At 40.5% G+C, this 18,255-nt stretch overlaps 1 protein-coding gene across 2 annotated transcripts in view; it reads left to right on the top strand.

The window, feature by feature from the left end:
* Positions 1-18,255, top strand: part of banp (BTG3 associated nuclear protein) — a 208,387-nt gene that overhangs the window by 78,070 nt on the left and 112,062 nt on the right. Inside the window, exon 15 of one of the 2 annotated variants that reach the window (XR_014875346.1) lies at positions 17,318-17,358. The gene's annotated coding sequence lies outside the window, so the exon portion shown is untranslated. Of the gene's footprint in view, positions 1-17,317 lie in introns of both variants that reach the window. The other variant, XR_014875347.1, reaches the window with a different exon arrangement.

Here is an 18,255-nt window from a genome sequence, read left to right as displayed (position 1 = left end):
TGTAAAGAGTTCTTTGGCCTGACACTTCTTCTGTCCACTGCACATCATGCCAAGATACGTTTCCAGCTAATGACTCTGGGAATCATCTTGTTGATTTAGAAATACCTTTTTATGCAAGTAAAGCAATGTCTCTTTGGCTTTTTTGTGTATTGATCTCAATAACTGGGATCAAATTTTGTGTCTATATGGCAGACATAAAGATACAATTTATTATTGATTCTGTTTGTTAAATGCAAGTGAAAAAAAAAACATTCTCCTGAAAATGGTCAGATACAAGAACTGGATCAGAAACGGGTGGAAAAATACGGCCAAAGAAAAAAGTTGAAAAATCTCTAGAAAAGTTGGAGACCTAGTCAACAAGAGCAGTTTAAAAAATTACAAGAAAGTCTGGCTCCTAGGAAGAAAAATATAAAGAAATGAGCGTCTCGAGACGTTTGCATAGTGTTTTATTTTTACTGAAGTTATTTGATTCTGCAAATCTGCAAAAAGACACATTATAGTTGGACAGAACAGTAGCCTGTTAATGCCATAAACAACACTCTTAGAAAGGTTTGAAGTGTCTCCACCTTTTGTTTGAAATGATCACTGAAACTGTTTCTGTAACCTGTCTCCAATCCTCCGGATCAAATGCAGTGTATGTCTATTGGATATACTTTATTATACATGCTGGTAAAATGTTTTCATAGCTTCATATATACTATACATCCTCTTTGGAGTGTATTACTCATAAGTGTGTGAGACATATGTGCTTATGTGTATGTAGTTAGGTGTCTGCACACGAGAGTGATGACGGGCTTTCGCTGACATATCTAACCAGGCCTTACTCAGCTGTCATCAGAGGTACATCTTTCAGTCAAGCTGAAGTGTCATTCTTCGAAGACTATGACAAGCAGTGCAGTAACGTAGATGATCTTTTTCTGTGTTGTTATTACAGTTTTGTTTGGAGTATAGGGGCTCAGCACATGGAAGCTATTACCCTGAGGGCTTAGGAGTGCTTTTCCATAGAGAAAAGCGGGGGGATGGAGACCATCTACGCATTATGCCCAGGGCTCATTTTTCCCCGAAGCCCCCCGTCTTCTCCGTAGCAGAGGGGAAGGCCTAGTTTCCTTTCGAGACTTACCATAATCAGTGTGAAACCTGCCCACAAGAAATTCTCTTAAAAGAAAATGGCACTATAGGATCTATGACAAGATGCGGTGTAGGATTACTTTACAAATGCCGTGTATCAGAAGGGAGTCCGTTGTATTGTTACCACTAAAGTAATTTCATTCCTAAGAGTGAAGTCAGTTGGTCTCTGTCACTTCCTGTTCACACCACCTTTCCATCCCTTGAAGGACATAGCAGTTAAATCAATTTCCAGCTTTGCCACGATGAAACATCAGCCATCTCTTGCCTCCCAATTAAGAACCAGCTGTCCAGCTGTCCTGGTGGAATTGCTGGTCCAGAATGAGCAAAACTGTGAAGGAGCGGCGAGTAATAGGAAGCCCATCTGGACTCCATCAGCACTAGGTAAACAGAGCCATATCCAACATGGAGCAGTAGAGCCAGGCCTTGGCTCCCACCCACTATCACAAAAGACTCGAGCAATGCCTCAAGATACAAATGATACACACATTGTCATTAACTCGAACCGTGTGCAAAAATGCAGATGTGTTCAAAACTGATTGCACACACTCTTGGACTTGTGACATGTTGGTGTTGGTCCTTTACTTCTGTGGTGGAGAGCAGAGACTTCATAAATCTTTTCCAAGGCTGCGTCTAGCGTTCTTTTGTGTTCCATTAAAATACCTTTGCTACCCCCCATACGGTAGCAGGTGCATTTTCTAGTCTACCCAAGTCCAAAAAAAGTCGTTTTCAGTACTTAAAACAGGAGAAATAGACACAAATTGAGTTTATAAAAAAATTATAAGGCTTAAGTAAGGAAGGAATTTGTTATTTGGATTTTTTTAAACTCTGGGCTATCATAAAAGAGAAGGATTCTCTCACATGAACTCTGAATACCCTGTGCATACGTACATTTTGACAGGTGATTTAATGCCGCTATCTTGGAATTTCTGTGTTGGGTGTCTCCACCTGGAACTGTATGCAGCATGCATTAAGCTGCCCGCTTATGTCAAAAAGGACGCTGCAGAAGAATGAAGTAAAACAGCAAGTTTCCACATGTGTTTGGATCTTAGCTCTCTTTTTCTTCAAGACTGTCGTCACAAAAACAACAGTGTTTTAACTCCAGTACTCCTCACTCATCTCCCAGCAGCCAGTGAGCTCTCTGTATTTTTATTTCTGCATGTATATATTAAGAGTCATCCAGGGTTACTTCATGCTCCAGCATCAACATTATGACTGTTGTGGGCCTAACCTGGCCTTGTTGTCACACACTGTTAGTGCAGATTGTTCCACTTGCAGTCTGTGAACTCTACACTTCAGTCCTTTACTATTTTATGGACTCGAGATGTGTTTCTGTCTTTCAAATAGAGAGATTAACTGTCCCGTCCTTGCGCTTGCTGCACATTTGATCTTTAGTTTCTATGTGTTGATCAGCCTTGGAAAGAGGATTTGTGGCCATAAAGAAACGAATTGCTCTGTGTCCTTTTTTCTGGAGAGATTTATTGTAATAATCAGATTGTATGCGGTCATGGCCGGGGCAGCTACATATGGAAGTACGCAATGGTAATAATGATAATAGGCCTCCTTTATAAACACTGACATTTGGCATGGTCTCCCATCAAAATGAATAGGAACCCCAGTGGCCCATGTTGCAGACATCATCAGCACCCCACGGAGAAGGAGGATGGATTTTGAGATGTAGACTTTTTTGATTGGGGGGGAGCTTTCCATTGAGAGTCTACTTCAGCAATTGGAAACAGTTTGTTCTTAGTGGCAGCCTGAAGCCTGGCTGCCCTCTGTTTGTTCTTCTGCTTTATATAAACCTTGGTTAGCCTGTTACTCCTTCATATTAATATGTACCTACATAGCTCAACACCAGCGTTATACTGCTTGGCCGTATTGTACTGCACAACTGTCTTTGTGTGTTTGTTTCTGTCTGGGTTCGGTGTTTACACTACACAATTCTGCTAAACTCCAGCTAATGTTCAGTGACAACTCTTTGTGGGGTGGCTGTAGCTCAGGTGGCAGAGCAGGTCAGCCACTAATCAGAAGGACTAACCCCATGTTTGCCTACTGGTAGTGGTCAGAGGGCCCGGTGGCGCCTGTGTCCGCCAGCCTCGCCTCTGTCAGTGCGCCCCAGGGCAGCTGTGGCTACAATGTAGCTTGCCATCGCCAGTGTGTGAATGACTGAATGTAGTGTAAAGCGCTTTGGGGTCCTTAAGGACTAGAAAAGCGCTATACAAATGCAGGCCATTTGTGTTTTCTCATTTTTGTTTGTTTTGTTTTTTGTTTGTTTTTTACATACAACTTGGTTTTAAGACTTATTCTCTGACCTACACCCTTTCACCCTTTCACCCTTTCGCCCCACTATGTAAAGGGTTCACACTGGTGTATAAGTGATTTATAAGATTTGTAGGGTTGCTGATTGTCCCTGCTTGTTTTGTCTTAACCACAGAAGGGGAGATGGACAGTGTGCTAAGTAAAAACTATATTCCAGACTTCTTTAATTTGAATACAGGTTTTCAGATTATGGATGGAATTCCAAAAGAGTGCTGACAATTTAGATTAGGACAAGATGAAAGGTGAAAAGTGGAACAGTCAAGGAAACGGAGCCGGTGAGTGTGAGAGAGATGTTCTCTATATGTGTATGTGTGCATTTATCCTTTGGTGTGTTTTTAATTTTTCACCGCCGAGAGGATTTCATTACATTTTAGCAGGGAGAGCATTATGTCCCTTATGAACACCATGTGTCTGTCTTCCCTGTGTACATGGGAAACTTTTATTAGATCTTGCCTGTAGAAAACGAACACTACATAACACGTAGACCTAGCTTTGCTTGAAATTGACCTGAACAGACTCCACCGCTATAACTGCTCACAAGCATGTGAAATGTCTCTCCTGCGGTGGGCCAGTCTATAGAAGCCTATACCTGCTGCAAACTATACATGCACTGCTTGATGTTTTTGGTTTGGTGGGGTTGATTATTGTTTTTTATTAAGAGCAGATGCATTGGCTGAGATTTGGTTTGGCTGAGCTTAAAGGGGAGCTTCAGAAGGAAGCATTTTGGACACAGCCCAGTATGTTTCACATGAGGTTTGCACCTTCATTTAACCCTACCTTAAAATGAGTAATTTTATGCTCCTTTAGTCCAACAGTACCTAAAAGATGTCAGAGCAAAAAAAAACACACGGAAAAAGGATAATGTTTTGCTGATGATTTCACCAGTTTTAAAAGAATTAATCCTAGAAGCAGGTTCCTCCTTGTGTATGTGTAATGCGATAAGCGTTTGAATCCCAGCCCATAATTTGAGCATGTTAGTAATCCTAAATGCCCCACAAGTCTCCGTCCCTCACCGCATTCCTGTGCCACCCAGACTCCAAATTACTGTAAACTAAACCAGAGCCACACCGTGGCAACAGAAGGGTGTCAATTTGGACAGGAAAGAATTTATTTTAACGTGACTAGAGTTTCTCTGGCTCGGCTTCCTGGTGGGGATGTGGAGAGGGTCTGTCTCTGGTTACTCTGTCCCTTGACATAAATGCCACATGCTCCCTAAACAATAGTCAATTCATCCATCTCACTGTCTGTCTGTGAATACAGCCAGACCACGCTGCCAGGAATGAAAAACACCTCAACTCTCCCCTAAGTGAGAATAATTTTGGAGAATCATAGTTGTCTAAACTGCAAGAAAAAAGGTCGTTTAGACCAGATTCATGACAAATACTTTATAAAATATACTGACTTCCAGTAAGTTGCATGCATAAACCAAAAACAGTGGTACTGGATTGCTAATAAGTATTGGTTAATATCCCGAGTTGAGGTACTGGAACCGAGGTGAAAAAAAAAAGTTCTGTTTCTGTGTACGCGGTGTGACCTTGGTTGACTGACTCTTATCAGTCTCACGTTTCTGTGTAGCAGAAATATCTATGAAGCCAAGCAATGGAGCTCTGGCGCGAAATGTCATGGCCTTCAAACGGGGAAAGAAGCGAGGTTTGCTGTTTCTTTTCCACAGTCCACCAGCATGAAACACGTAAGCAGACTGTGAAGTTGTTTTTTTCTTTGGTAGCATAGAGAAGTAATTGATTCACAGCATCTTGCTTGCACGCATACTGTAGGACCTGTAGATTCTGGGGCAGCTGGCTCAGGTCACACTCTAGAATAATAAACCTACAGTGGTTTGATGTGCGTGTGCGTGTGGACCCTACTGGACAGTTACCCTTTTTCTCCGTTCTTGCCTCCCCCACTTTCTTCTACTTAGCACAGGCCAAAGAGTGGAGGTGATGATGGGCCCCCAAGTTACTCAGTAGGCCTCTCTTATTGGTCCCACTCTCAATGCGTGTCTGTTCCCTGACATCTTCATCTTTCATCACCACCCCATCAATCCTGTGCCTATGTGACCATCCCCGCAGAGACAGGGCTACACTTTGTCCCAAAATCCACCCCATTTCCCCTCTTGTCCCCCTGCCCCACAGCCCCTCCTGCTGTGCATGGGGCGTGACAGCTACCTGACAGTAGAGGCCCCTAAATGACAGAAATTGCAGTCACAGCCCCCTTCTATACCCCAGTGCATCAAAACAGCAGTGCTAGAAACATCAGCATGCCGATATACCCAAATACCACATGTGTGTCCAAGAGTGAGAGACGAGCCCCCACTCTGTATATTCATAAAGGAGTCCTTCTGTCTTGCTTTTATCCACATGTTAATGTTCCCCTGAGCCAGTAAACGCCTACAGGATCAAGGCTCCCTCAGGGAATAGAGGTGGATGTTATCATAGCATTCCAGCCCATGTGAAAGTATGCCAATTAGCAAAGCTGGAGAATGTTATTCTGCTAACCTATTCCAAACAGCAGGTGGGGCCTAAATAAGTTCCTATCTATCACTGAAATTGCCCACTGATGCTGAAAATTGATATTTTATGTTTCCGTTTCTCCTAGATTTATGAGACACTTAGAAAAAGCGCAAGTTCTTCAGTAGGTGGCCTGTAACCAATCCTGTTGGAGTCGTATAACAAGTATAACTCAACAACATTTCCAGTCCTGCCGTAACTTTTGCCAGTGTTCCTCAGTGATGCCAGTCAGCAGATACTATGCTCTGATATAGTTATATAGTATGTAGTATATAGATATAGTTAAAATAGTTAATTTCTCTAGTCAGCAATGCTGCTCTCATTTTCAGCCTATAGTGTATGCGTGCTAACTTTATCTGTTGTCCAGCACTCTCTCGTACATTGCAACACATTTCTTTGGCGTTTGCACCAAAGAGTAAACTGAAACGCTCAATCTTGTTGTATATTTCACGCTTAAGTACATTTTAAAAGCTGTGATTTTTCTTATCTGACACTCTTCTATGATAACAGCACATTCACAAGTCTTAAATACTTGAAGGCAGCTCAGATGAGAGGTTAAACGAGAACTTAAAGCAAATAATCTTGGAAAAAAAAATCGTACTCGCTAAAGAAACCCATTTGTCTTCAGCGGAAGTGATTAAGACGACCGAGATTTGGATGGCTGAGAATCTGCACATCCCTAGTAACTTTCACCAAATGGCCTAAAAGGCTGACAATCATCCAGGAAAATACAGTAAAACAAATGCTACATCATCACCAGAGATGGGCAGTAACGCGTTACTTGTAACGCGTTACTGTAATCCGATTACTTTTTTCAAGTAACGAGTAAAGTAAGGGATTACTATTGCAAAAACGGTAATTGGATTACCGTTACTTTCCCGTAGGAACGCTGCCTTACTGCGTTACTAAAACCGTGATTTTTTGCGAGAATGTGTCATGACAGTGACGTAAGCAAGTGCGACGTTTGTGAAAACAGCTGTGTACAGAGCAACAATGGATAATATATCGAGTGTGGGAGAGAGTATGAGCATGCAGCGTTTAAAGCGTGGAAGTACTGACCTTACTTTAAGTTTGATTCCATAAAAAGTGACAAAAAAATTAGTGTCCGTTGTGCGTGGGAAGAAAACTTCTTTTTACAGCGAAAAAAACCCCTAAACTTCCGAGCAAACACCGAGTGCGCTATGACGTAATGGGAAATTCACAGAGAAACTCGCGGATTCTTCCACTGACCGCTGCGGCAAACCTCCGCCCACCTGCTTTACAGGTGAAAATAGAGCAAAAGGACCGCTGAGTCTTTGACTTTATTTATTTTCTGCTGTGTTTTACTTGCATCTATTTGAAAGAGTGAGTGTAAACACAAAAAATATTTTATTTTATGTCCTGGAATGTGCAGAAAATAGGTTTAAATATTAAACAAATTTCTTCCAGTCAGAGAATGTTGCTTATAATTACATTTTTGCTTGATGCATAAAGTTAAAAGATTAAAACTAATAAAACAAGTTTTAAAAAGGGACTTTCCCATTTGATTACATTTTGTATGATGGATTATGTAGAAAAAGTAGAATTGGGCTGAAAGATCTATCACTTTATCACCTATTCAGGTTGTAAATCATGTTTTTAAAAAGTAACTAAGTAACTAAGTAATTAATTACTTTTGAAAATAAGTAATCAGTAAAGTAACGGGATTACTTTTTGGGGGAAGTAATCAGTAATTAGTTACTGATTACTTTTTTCAAGTAACTTGACCAACACTGATCATCACTAGTTGATTTTTATATTTTCCATACTATTTCATGCAATCATATCTATATTTTATACCTACATATCTTTTTCCGGTGGTCAGGATTCTCTGAAGCATATGCTAGTTAACTTGAGTTGATTGGTGAGGTTCTGAAGTTAACCCTTACATGCATGTCTACATCTTTGGTCTGTGCATGAGAGGAAATCATGATAGACACGGTAAAAACACACAAGTGCACATCATCACCAGAAGACACAAGGTAAAGCCCATTCAATGCTTGTCTTCAAAGCAACTATGTGTTTTTTTCCCCTCCACAGACAGTTCAGTTCAGTATGTGCTCTGGACCAATCCTCAACCACATGTCCTAACCTCAAACACTGTGCTGTAACTCAAAAGCATTGTTTGAGACACGAGGCACACTCTTAAGATTGGCTCGTGATCCAGCCTGACCACTACACCGAATGCCTTAAACTCCCTCGGAGATACAGAACACGACTCTGTCCAATTCCAGCACACACTCTTGCTACAGTAAATAACCACTTGAGTACTTTTGCAGTGTACTTTGACTCTTACCGGAAATATTCCCCTCCTCCACTTTCCATTGAAAACTCCTACTGTAGGCAGAATAAAAACATGCACCCTCTCATAGGGTTTTAATGTGTTATTGTGGACAAACCTTCTAATAAATTTAACTTCTTGGCAGAACAATTGCATCTAAAATTGAACCTCCACTTTTAGTGTGCTTGTTTTTCATTTTTTAGTGCCTGACAAACAGTCCTGACTTGGTGGGGGTTAGTCATTATGTCCAGTAGCCAAGGGAAGGCTGGAAAGTGTTAGAGGTAGATGATGGGTGCTTGCACCTTTGGGTTTAAGTAGTGATCAGTGATGATAGAAAGTGCTGTTGACAAACATGAATATGATGCTGCTTTGCTCTAGCAGTTTGGACTCATTTTGTGAGATCAAATATTAATTATTTTGATAATGATTAAATATTAGAATGATCTCATACACTTTTATGTCTACAACTTAGTCAAAACACATCCAGTAGTACTGATTTTACATATGTGTGCTTCAGTCTTATGTAGGCAAACAGTAGTGTTGGACGTGTCTGGTTTTTCATTCATTCTGCCCCCAGATCCTATGGGACCTGTGGTTTAGTGTAGGTTCCTGGACGTGCTAGTTCTGCTAGTGGAGGGATATATGATAGGATGGGTTGTGGTGTCGCTGTTGATGGTGTTTGTGTTTCCAAGCTGACTGCTGTGATGTTTTTGTTCCTGCACAAGTGTGACTTGACCTCAGGCTGTCAAGGCTAGTGGTTTCAAGTGGCATGTCGGTTTGGATTACAGTACGGTTTTGATTTAAGACATCGACGTATCCTGCACGTTCACTGTAAACATAAACAGTACAACATCAAACTGGATTTCACTACCCTTGCACCCTGTAGGAGTGAAGCTGCTATTTATTAACTGTAGATTAGATTAGCAATTTGTTTTGACTCACGTCTTTGAATTATCATCTGGATTGCAGTTGAATGATGGAAGCTCGAATAATTGAATCTAGAAGCATGCTGTTGGAAAAACACAGTTAAAAACATGTCCGAAACTCACTTGTTGCTTGTATCCTTATGCGAACTTCATGGCGTAAATCCACAGTCATGATCATCATCCAGAGACAGATGCTGATCTCATTTTCCCATAAACCTTCTGTCAAGACTGTAGTCTGTAGAGAGATTGTTTAATGAGCTATGTCAAAGGCAAAATAACATTTGTAAAAAAACTTCTTTTAGCCTGAGAGTGAATAATAAGCTCTTTATCGTGATTAACACGAATTACTTGGCGAAACAACTAAAATGTGGTCTTTCTACAAAACACGTAGTTTTTATAAATGTTTTCTTATCTACCAGAAACTTTTTTTCAATGTGTTTGCAATTATATTTCTATGCTTTAAAGAAATACTTGAACTTGAAGCAGTGTTAAACATTTGCGGGTCACCACTAGGTCTTGGAACTGTGTTTTTAATGCAGGTGGAACTGTAGGATCTGATGAATAATAACAATAAAAAGCTGGAGTCTAACCTAATTAGAAACAGGAATAACAATAATTCATACTGGTTTAGTCATTATTGCAGCAAGTTGCAGAACTGGAATTATCCAGTTGAATTTTTTTTTTTCTGACTTAGAGCTAACCTAAAGAGCATGTGGTTGTTACCTTGGCTTTTTTCCCCTTCAGGCTGATACGCATCACAGGTATTTGTGGCAATGATCTAAAAGGGACAATATTTATGCCCTGAGCTATAAAGTCTTGGTAATATTTCAGGCTATGCGCACACAGTAAAACCTTAGCTTATTGAGTTAACATTGATGGCATTACTCCTGCTTTTGTTGTTACTTTTGTAACACAAAGTCCTAAAACTGTTGCTAGGATGACACTTGTTCTGGGCTTTGAGTGTAAAGACTCAGTGTTTGTGTGCTTTTGTGTGTACATGAGAGAATAGATGGATAGCATTAAAAGCAAAGAGCATCTGGGTGTGCCAGAAAAAAATGTGGAGTTAATTAAAAAACTTTCTCAGTGAACTACGATCTGCTTTTCATTTTCAGTTTAAATCCATTATCTGTCATCTTACTGTCTTGATGTAAACCTGTGAGTAAAACCAACTGTCACAGTTGTGCCCTGGAAGTACAGACAGCTACCACTCATTACCTTTGGATTCTAAGCAAGAACTATTTGCTTCTCTCCATAAAAGCTGGTAAACACCGCCATCATTTCCTTCCCTGTAAATATTAATTCTCTACATGTGTGGTCTAAGGCTGGGAAACACATCAATAATCTTTTGTTTGCAGCTATGTCTAAGTAGCAGAAGGCTCGTGTCACGTGACTCTCGGCTGCAGAGACAGTTGATAAGAAAATGAACATGATGTGAGATCTGCTAACTTGTTGATATGAATTTTTGTGAAAATGCATTTGTCTCCGTTCTGCAGCTTAGAGACAGAAATTCTCTCATTGTTTAGAAAAGTCATCAACCAACTCTTGTGTTTCTGCTCTGTAGTCGTATAGAGAGCACAGACATCTGAAAAGATTTTCACCACGTGCAGAAATGTGGTATACTCATTCAACGCCAGAAGAGTTGGAATTTGAGATAGACTGGAAACCTCCTTCCACATAAACAGCACATGGCTCCACTAGATGTGTGAAAACATTCAATTGACCATCCAAGGCAGCATTTGATCTATAAAAAGCCTGGCAATAACTACAGACAAATGAGAGAAGAAAGGCAGTGATTGAGTAGAAAGATTGCAAAAGGGTCTGAAAATACCAGAATTTGAATTTACAAAGAAGCACGCAGCCAAGAAACCAAGAACTACTATTACCTTCTCAACACTCGTGAGTTCGGGTCTCATGTCAGCACTGCAAAATTGGTCTACACCAACAACCAAATCGAAGAAATGCGCCTTGGTGTTTGTGGTTCTCAGTGTTTGTAATGGAAAATGACATCACAGAAAATGTAACCTTATGTAACCTTGATTCTTGTTTTTTGTTAACCCCAGTTCCCACTTGAAACGTTTTCTGCCATTATCGTTCTGGTAAAGATTACCCAAGATAGTGAATCTATGTTGACTGAAATAACATTAATGCAGCTTTTGTTGGCATATTGTATACTTTTGACAGAGAACTGAATGACAAGATGTAAAAAGATGCCATGTTTTCCATAAAAACATTGGGAGCGATATAACTTTGAAAGGGTTACTGTGTATTTCAGTTACGATATTACAATCCATGTACACATAACATTAATATTACTTGTCTTTACACTTCTTAGTCAATGTTTCTGCGTGATGTGATTACGCTGATATTGACTCATATTCACCCACAATTTTCATCTTCAGTCTGACATTGTGCCAACTCTATTTCCACTAAGGAGCGGATTCACTTTTTCTTATCACTGAAGACCAGACTGCATTACGTTCATGTAAACATACTGATTGTGCTGGGGTTTTAAAAGTAGAGCAGAGTGAAGGGAAACCAGGCCAGCATTTAGTGGCAAAAACTTCAGTGAGTCAAAAACAAACAAGCACCTTGGACTGTTTTGAGGCTTCAGCATTAGTGTTTTGGCCACCACAATGTTGGTGTCTTTGGAGCCAGAGGTGACCATATTTAGATGGGAGGCATAAAAGCAAGTAGGAGTGTCGTGAGCCAAAGTTGGTGAGTAAGGTTTTGGACTCTAAAGCACAATCCAACAGCTGACAGTGTACCTTTCAACCTATCCACAGTAGTCTCAAAGTAAGCACCAATGGCTGGGGAAAAAACTAGAATTTTTCTGGGCTCAGTTCAAGATGCTATTTTGTTGGGAGCGTAGAGGTCAGTAGAAACCAGAGCTATTGTGAGGTTGCATGGCAGGAGGGGAATTGACTGAGCAGGCTTCGTCGGAGAGATCGGACTGGTGAAGGGTTTTACAGCAGATAAAAGCTTCCTCATATTCCTTCACAGAGAGTGTAGAACAGCTTGGAATCCTGGGGAAGACTTTCATAGGAGGCAGGTAGGATTCCAGTTTAGAAGAAACTTCAAAGACAGAAAAGAAGAAGTATTATGCATATTTATTAGCATAAATAGTTAAACACACTGTGAGCTAAAGCCTGATTGCCACACTCAGTGAAGACAGTCTGGCATAGAGTTGTGGCTCATGATGGTCCTGAGAAGACTCCACTACCAGGCAGAGCTGCCCAAACCAGTTGGAAGGCAACAGTTATCAGCCATGAAAGGCAACTTTGGTTAACATATACTATACATTTGCTAACTATGTAGAACTATGTTATTAGTATAAAATACTAGAATTTCTCTCACCAAAACTGAAGCACAGATGACTTGGCTGGTCAGAAAATCCCACGGCAGTTTTAATGGGAGTCTGTAGGGTGTGAATTGGAGCCAGAAGCATGTGGATGATGCACTTTCTGGCAGTGGCCACATGATTCACCACTCATTTTCATCCCTTCGAGGCTGTTTCTGTTTATCGGAAACGAAATGTTAGTACATGGTGTGTGTTTTAAATCTTCTCAGATTATGATGCCTCTGAAACTGTCTAGGGAATTTCATGATCATACTTTACGTACCATGTAAGTTAGAGGGAATTTTCCTCCTTCATGTTACGTCAGTCCCACACAAATGATGATTGTATTGGAAAATTATTATTTGTTTCACAAAAAATAAGCCACAGTGCAAAAGCAGTCTGTGAAAAAGTCAATCCTTACTGTTTCCATAGGAATCAAGAACATAAACTGATAATCAAGCGTAGTTGATTAACTGATCATCAGCACATTTGACCACCTCTATAAAAGCACAAGTTTTTGCAATTCAGCTGTTAACTCGATGCCGAGGAGGAAAGACATCGTCAGTGAACATAAAAAAGCAGTTGTCTTCTCCTCATCTGTTTGGGAAAGGGTTTAAGGTCATTTCCAAACAATTTGATATCCATCATCATGCAGAGAGAAAGATTATTCACAAGTGGAATATATTCAAGCAACCATGAACTCCAAAATATTTTAGAGTCCAATGTAAGGCCATCTGTCTGACAGCTAAAGCTTGGCTGAAACTGGGTCATAAAACAGGATAATGATCACAGCAGCAAATCTGCAACAGAATTGCTGAAAGAAAAGAATCTAAAGGTGATTCTGCGAGCTAATGAAACCGAGGTGTGCTTTGTTTTTAATAGGACTACTTTTTGTTAAAGAAATAATGGTGCTCAGTAATATGTCATGTATTTGTCAATGATCCTCTTTGGTTTCATTTACATAATTTTAAGACTAGATCATTCTTACCCCTCAGCCATAAAAGGCTGATTTTGACATTTTGGTCACCCCACTGTGGGGGTGGGTGGCCAGGTGGCGTGGATACCCAAGTTTGTGAACTTGATAAGTCAAGAAAGATATCGCCTATGATTTTCAAACTAATACCATAAGTATATCAATTAAAAATCTCAGAGTTTGAATTTCAGTGACCTTAACCTCAAGGTAAAGGTCAGAGGTCAAGTTTTATGAAAATTTTATGACTGAGAAGAATTCAAGAAGGAAGTTACACAGGATTTTCACATTTATGTGATAGGTGCATCTACTAGGAGGCTGAGGGGTAGCACTGGTTGCCTCGAGTATTTTTTAATCACATCCTAAAAACATGAGAATTAACAGAGGGTGTCCTTTATTTTTACCATAATATAGGCCATTATTTTGGTTCCTTTCAGAGATCTTTAAAACCTTCCCAGAGTGCCAGTGAAATGAGAAATGTGCTGTCAATGGTGGCAGCCAGTTGTATGTAGAGCTAAAAGCTTGTTGACACATATGGTTTATTTCTCTGTGGCGATGGATTGTAAATCAATTTGCCCGTGTCATGCTTGTGTGGTATGCTCATTATCATTTATTTTTGTTTGCATCCAACTGCTGCACATATCATGGAGATTCTCATCAGTGTGACACTGACTCATTCCTCTTAGCAACCTGTGGTTTATGTTAGTGAGAATGGCAGCACTGGTGTCAGGGTGGGGGTTAAGAAGCCAAGCAGAGAAGACTGGCTGTGATAAAATTCTGAAACCAGGAGCACAACACTTGTCCATTTTGGCAGGAGAAATGTGACACTGGAGTGGGAGAGTAGCAACAGCAGCGCAACAGCCAACCATTCTGCCAATCACGATGTCTCACTCACTCCTGGAAACAAGTCTTTTCCATTCTTTATTAGATTTGATTTATACTTTTTGCAACGTATTGAACAACACAGGTTCATGACATTGTGCATGCTTTGGCACCGGGAGGAAAGAGACGGAGCACTTAAGGGGGCTAACCAAATAAAAGTGCTGCAAACAGAATGAAGGCAGCAAAAAGGCTGTACCGACCTCATGCTTTTATTACTGTGCCAGAAAACTGTCTCAATCCAACGAGAGACCATTTCTCATTCAATTACGTGTTCCATGTGTGCGTTCCAAAGCTTCATCCACAGCAGGCTGCGAGCAAGCCCAGTCTTTCACACACATCCCCATCTCCAACACTCAGTCATGTTGCCTGTCAAAACAGGATTGCAAAGGGTTTGTCCGGCACGTGTGTGCATCCATGTTCTGCTGCATCTGTACAATCTACGTGTGATCAGTGTATTGAAAGTGTGTTTCTCAAAACATACAGTTAAGCATGTGCCCGTTCTTTGGCCTCTCTACATCTGACTGCTCTGACTATTAACTACAGATTTCCCGACGCCGTAAATCAGTGGAATGTGTGCAGGTGTTTGTGGCACATATCCCAGTGCAATTGTAAAAAGTATAAAGTTTGTGTGGAATAAGCAAAAATCAAGCACAGAAGTTCATTAACAGCTTGCTTTAAAGTTCAGAATCATAGTAAATCTGGAATAAAAGGGTTTCACACGTTTTGTGGCTCTAATTTACTTCATTTTTCTCTAGGGTATATGTAAGTGCAGGTAAACACATGTACCGTTGTGATCTGGAAAGCCAATTTGATTGTCATGGCATGCCTGCACCAAACAGCAATGTGTTTGGATACAGATGTCTGCCTGTAGACAGATTTACTATTGCAGTGGATTAACCAAATTGCAGTGGTGGAAATATATTCAGCCTTCTTTAGGCAATTTAATAACTAAGAATCATGGTAGTATCAAACACAACTGTGAGGTTGTAACACTTCTGACATTTGTTTTCCAAATAGTAAAAATCAGCTCAAGTCCATTTAGGTCTGTAGCACACACCCAGGATCATCCAAGATAAGAGTCCTGGAGCAGAGGGACATCTCTGACATCCATATTACACGATCATTCTTGGATTAAATAAAGAGTAAACAGTAACTGAGACAGCCTGAATTCACAGGACAACTGTAGCAAGTTCTCCAGGATGGTTGGAATGACCTACTTGCTAACGATACTGTGCAAGTGCACTTAGGGAAACTAGTGATGATGTAAAGCAGTCGCATCAAATATTACTTTAATTTTGCATTGTTTTTTTTTTCTGTTCACTACAATTTGTTAGCCATTAATCGCTAAATCAGAGCTAAAATTGTTTTTGACTGCATCACTTTACTAACGGGCAGTGTTGGGGAATAACGGAATACATGTACCGCCGTTACGTATTTAAAATACAAAATATGAGTAACTGTATTCCGTTACAGTTACCGTTTAAAAAGGTGGTATTTAGAATACAGTTACTTTGTTGAAATAAATGGATTACACGGCAGTACTTCCCTGTTTCATATTGTGGCGGGTCAGGACTGTTTGGGTTTTGTTTGACAGCTACGTTCTGTTGTTCCAGGTGGCAGCGTTACGATTGCCATGGTTACAGGGTGACGCTCTCTCTGCGTTTCCTGGGTGAAAGAGGCCTTTTTGTTGTTGTTGTGCTAAGCTAATAGGCAGAATGCTACATATATAGCTCTAAAGAATGTAGCATCATGGGCAGTGTAGTCCGTGCTGCAGGGAGAATGGACTGCCATACCGTTATGTGTCTGTGAGCGAGGGAGGGAGAAAAAGGAAAAGTACGAGCTGTCATCGAGCAAAAACGGGAGTTGGAAGCATGTAAATATAATAATAACCACTGCAGCCAAAAAGAGTGCCTGACGAGCCCAGTTGTAAGTAAGCTATTAAGACTCGACTGTACACCGTGTTCGTGTTTTCCTACAAAAACAATAAGTTCCGTTGGAGCAGCCTTTCAACGCCTCTCTCTGTCTCTCGCAAGCAAAGTTGACCCAGACAACAAAGTAAAGCTATTTTTCGGCTACGAGCCGACACAGAACCCACCGTATTAGCCAGAGGTCCCTTTACTACGGTTCGGAGCCGCGGACCTTCAGTAACAGTAATAAATCACAGCAATAGTACATTCACGTAGTTGTAAACAACATGATAATATATTAAGTAATCCAAAGTATTCAGAATACGTTACTCTCATTGAGTAACGTAACGGAATACGTTACAGAATACATTTTGGGGCATGTATTCTGTAATGGAATACATTTTAAAAGTAACCTTCCCAACACTGCTAACGGGCCATAAATCTCTTGCACTGGAGGAGTCAAAACTTGCTCCGAGTTGTCTGAAATTGTCGATGCTGCTGATTTACTTGTTTGTTTACATCGTGTCTACAGCTACTGACTGTAAAGTAGATTGGCTAAGGAGCAAAAGAGATTTACCCCGCTGATGCTTTTATTGCCAGACATCTTATGAATCTCTATAATTTACACATTAATATTGCACTTGGAAAAAAAGATATGAATCTTTGTTGCAAAGTTCTTTCTATGCACTTTGCACAGGTTAACACCTTTTGTCCGCATGCACACGAAACTCTTTTTGAGATAAGAGATATGACATAGTTTGATCTGGGCAGGAAAATGAGCCCAGGAGGACTGAAGCTTTATCACTCTTATTAAAAGGAAATAAAATGATACCACCATCTTGTGTGTAGACCAGTATTCACAGTATTCTTCACAGTAAATCTCAGCTCATTGTGCATGTGTATCAGTAATGGATGAGGTTAATCGTACTTTATAGCTGCTGAAATCACTGCAGAGTTCTGTGAATGGCCCGAGGTTGACCTACTGTATTTTATTGGTAGTCGATGTCTACATCTGCATAACATATTTTCTTTTTGTGTTCCCCAGGTTGCAGTTTTGATCTTTGCTGAAGACTCAACACCACACAGGTAAATGAAATAAAGCAGATATAGGCTTATACATCTATATTCAACCTCTGTCGTGATGTAGTTATCATTTCTTCAATCTCCTCCTGTCCACTAACACAATGAGTTCATTCAAACCTGTGATTATTTATTATTTACTTACATACATGTTAGGGGGCTTCACTTTGTTAGCTATGACACATTTTTTGCTTTCAAGAGCTAGCACTATATATGTATGCATGGATATAAGCTTTTCTTGTCTGTGTGGTGCACAAATGATAAGTGAGCAGTCAGTGGTCTGGTTTTAGTGCAGCTCAATCAGGCCTGTAAACCGAGCAGGGCGTGCTGCAGCAGGCTAATAAAACAGAGACTGTCCCACTTTCTGCCACTTTGATCCACATTGCAGGCCCTGCTGGACTTCAGCTTGCTTCAGTGTCTCAGACGTCTTCACTGACCGCACCTATCCACTTCACCCTCAAAGCTAATTATGGTTATGCTCTATAAACTTTATTCCTGTTTTCTGCAAGACAGAGCGAGACATTAACCAGAATATTATTGATGTTTAATTTACTACTCGTGGCTTGTGTGTTTTGATATGTGGCTGTTTGTCAGCATGCATACACAGTGTGACTCAGGGCAGGCGTGCTTGCCTAAGCGAGCGTGTATAGTGAAAGGGTCTTGTTTAGAAAAGTGAGTGAGCCCTGGAGGCTTGTCAGTTCCCATGTCTTTGTATTAGAGCAGTTCATAAGGCCTTTCTGCCTTCCTAGAAAACGGGCATGTGTGCAGGCAGGCCAGGTGAGGTGAGGTGCAGGCAGCTGGTACTTCTGGACCTCTCTGTCTTGTAATGAGTCAGAATCTGCAGAATAGGATAAATCAAAATGAGAAGTTGTTTTTGGTTTGGTCTCCACTTTAACTGTGTGC

The sequence above is a fragment of the Neolamprologus multifasciatus genome, chromosome 7 (genome assembly GCF_963576455.1).
Source record: "Neolamprologus multifasciatus chromosome 7, fNeoMul1.2, whole genome shotgun sequence".
NCBI lineage: Eukaryota > Metazoa > Chordata > Actinopteri > Cichliformes > Cichlidae > Neolamprologus > Neolamprologus multifasciatus.
Note: the sequence above shows the minus strand (reverse complement) of the source record. Positions and strands in the feature narration are given on the sequence as shown.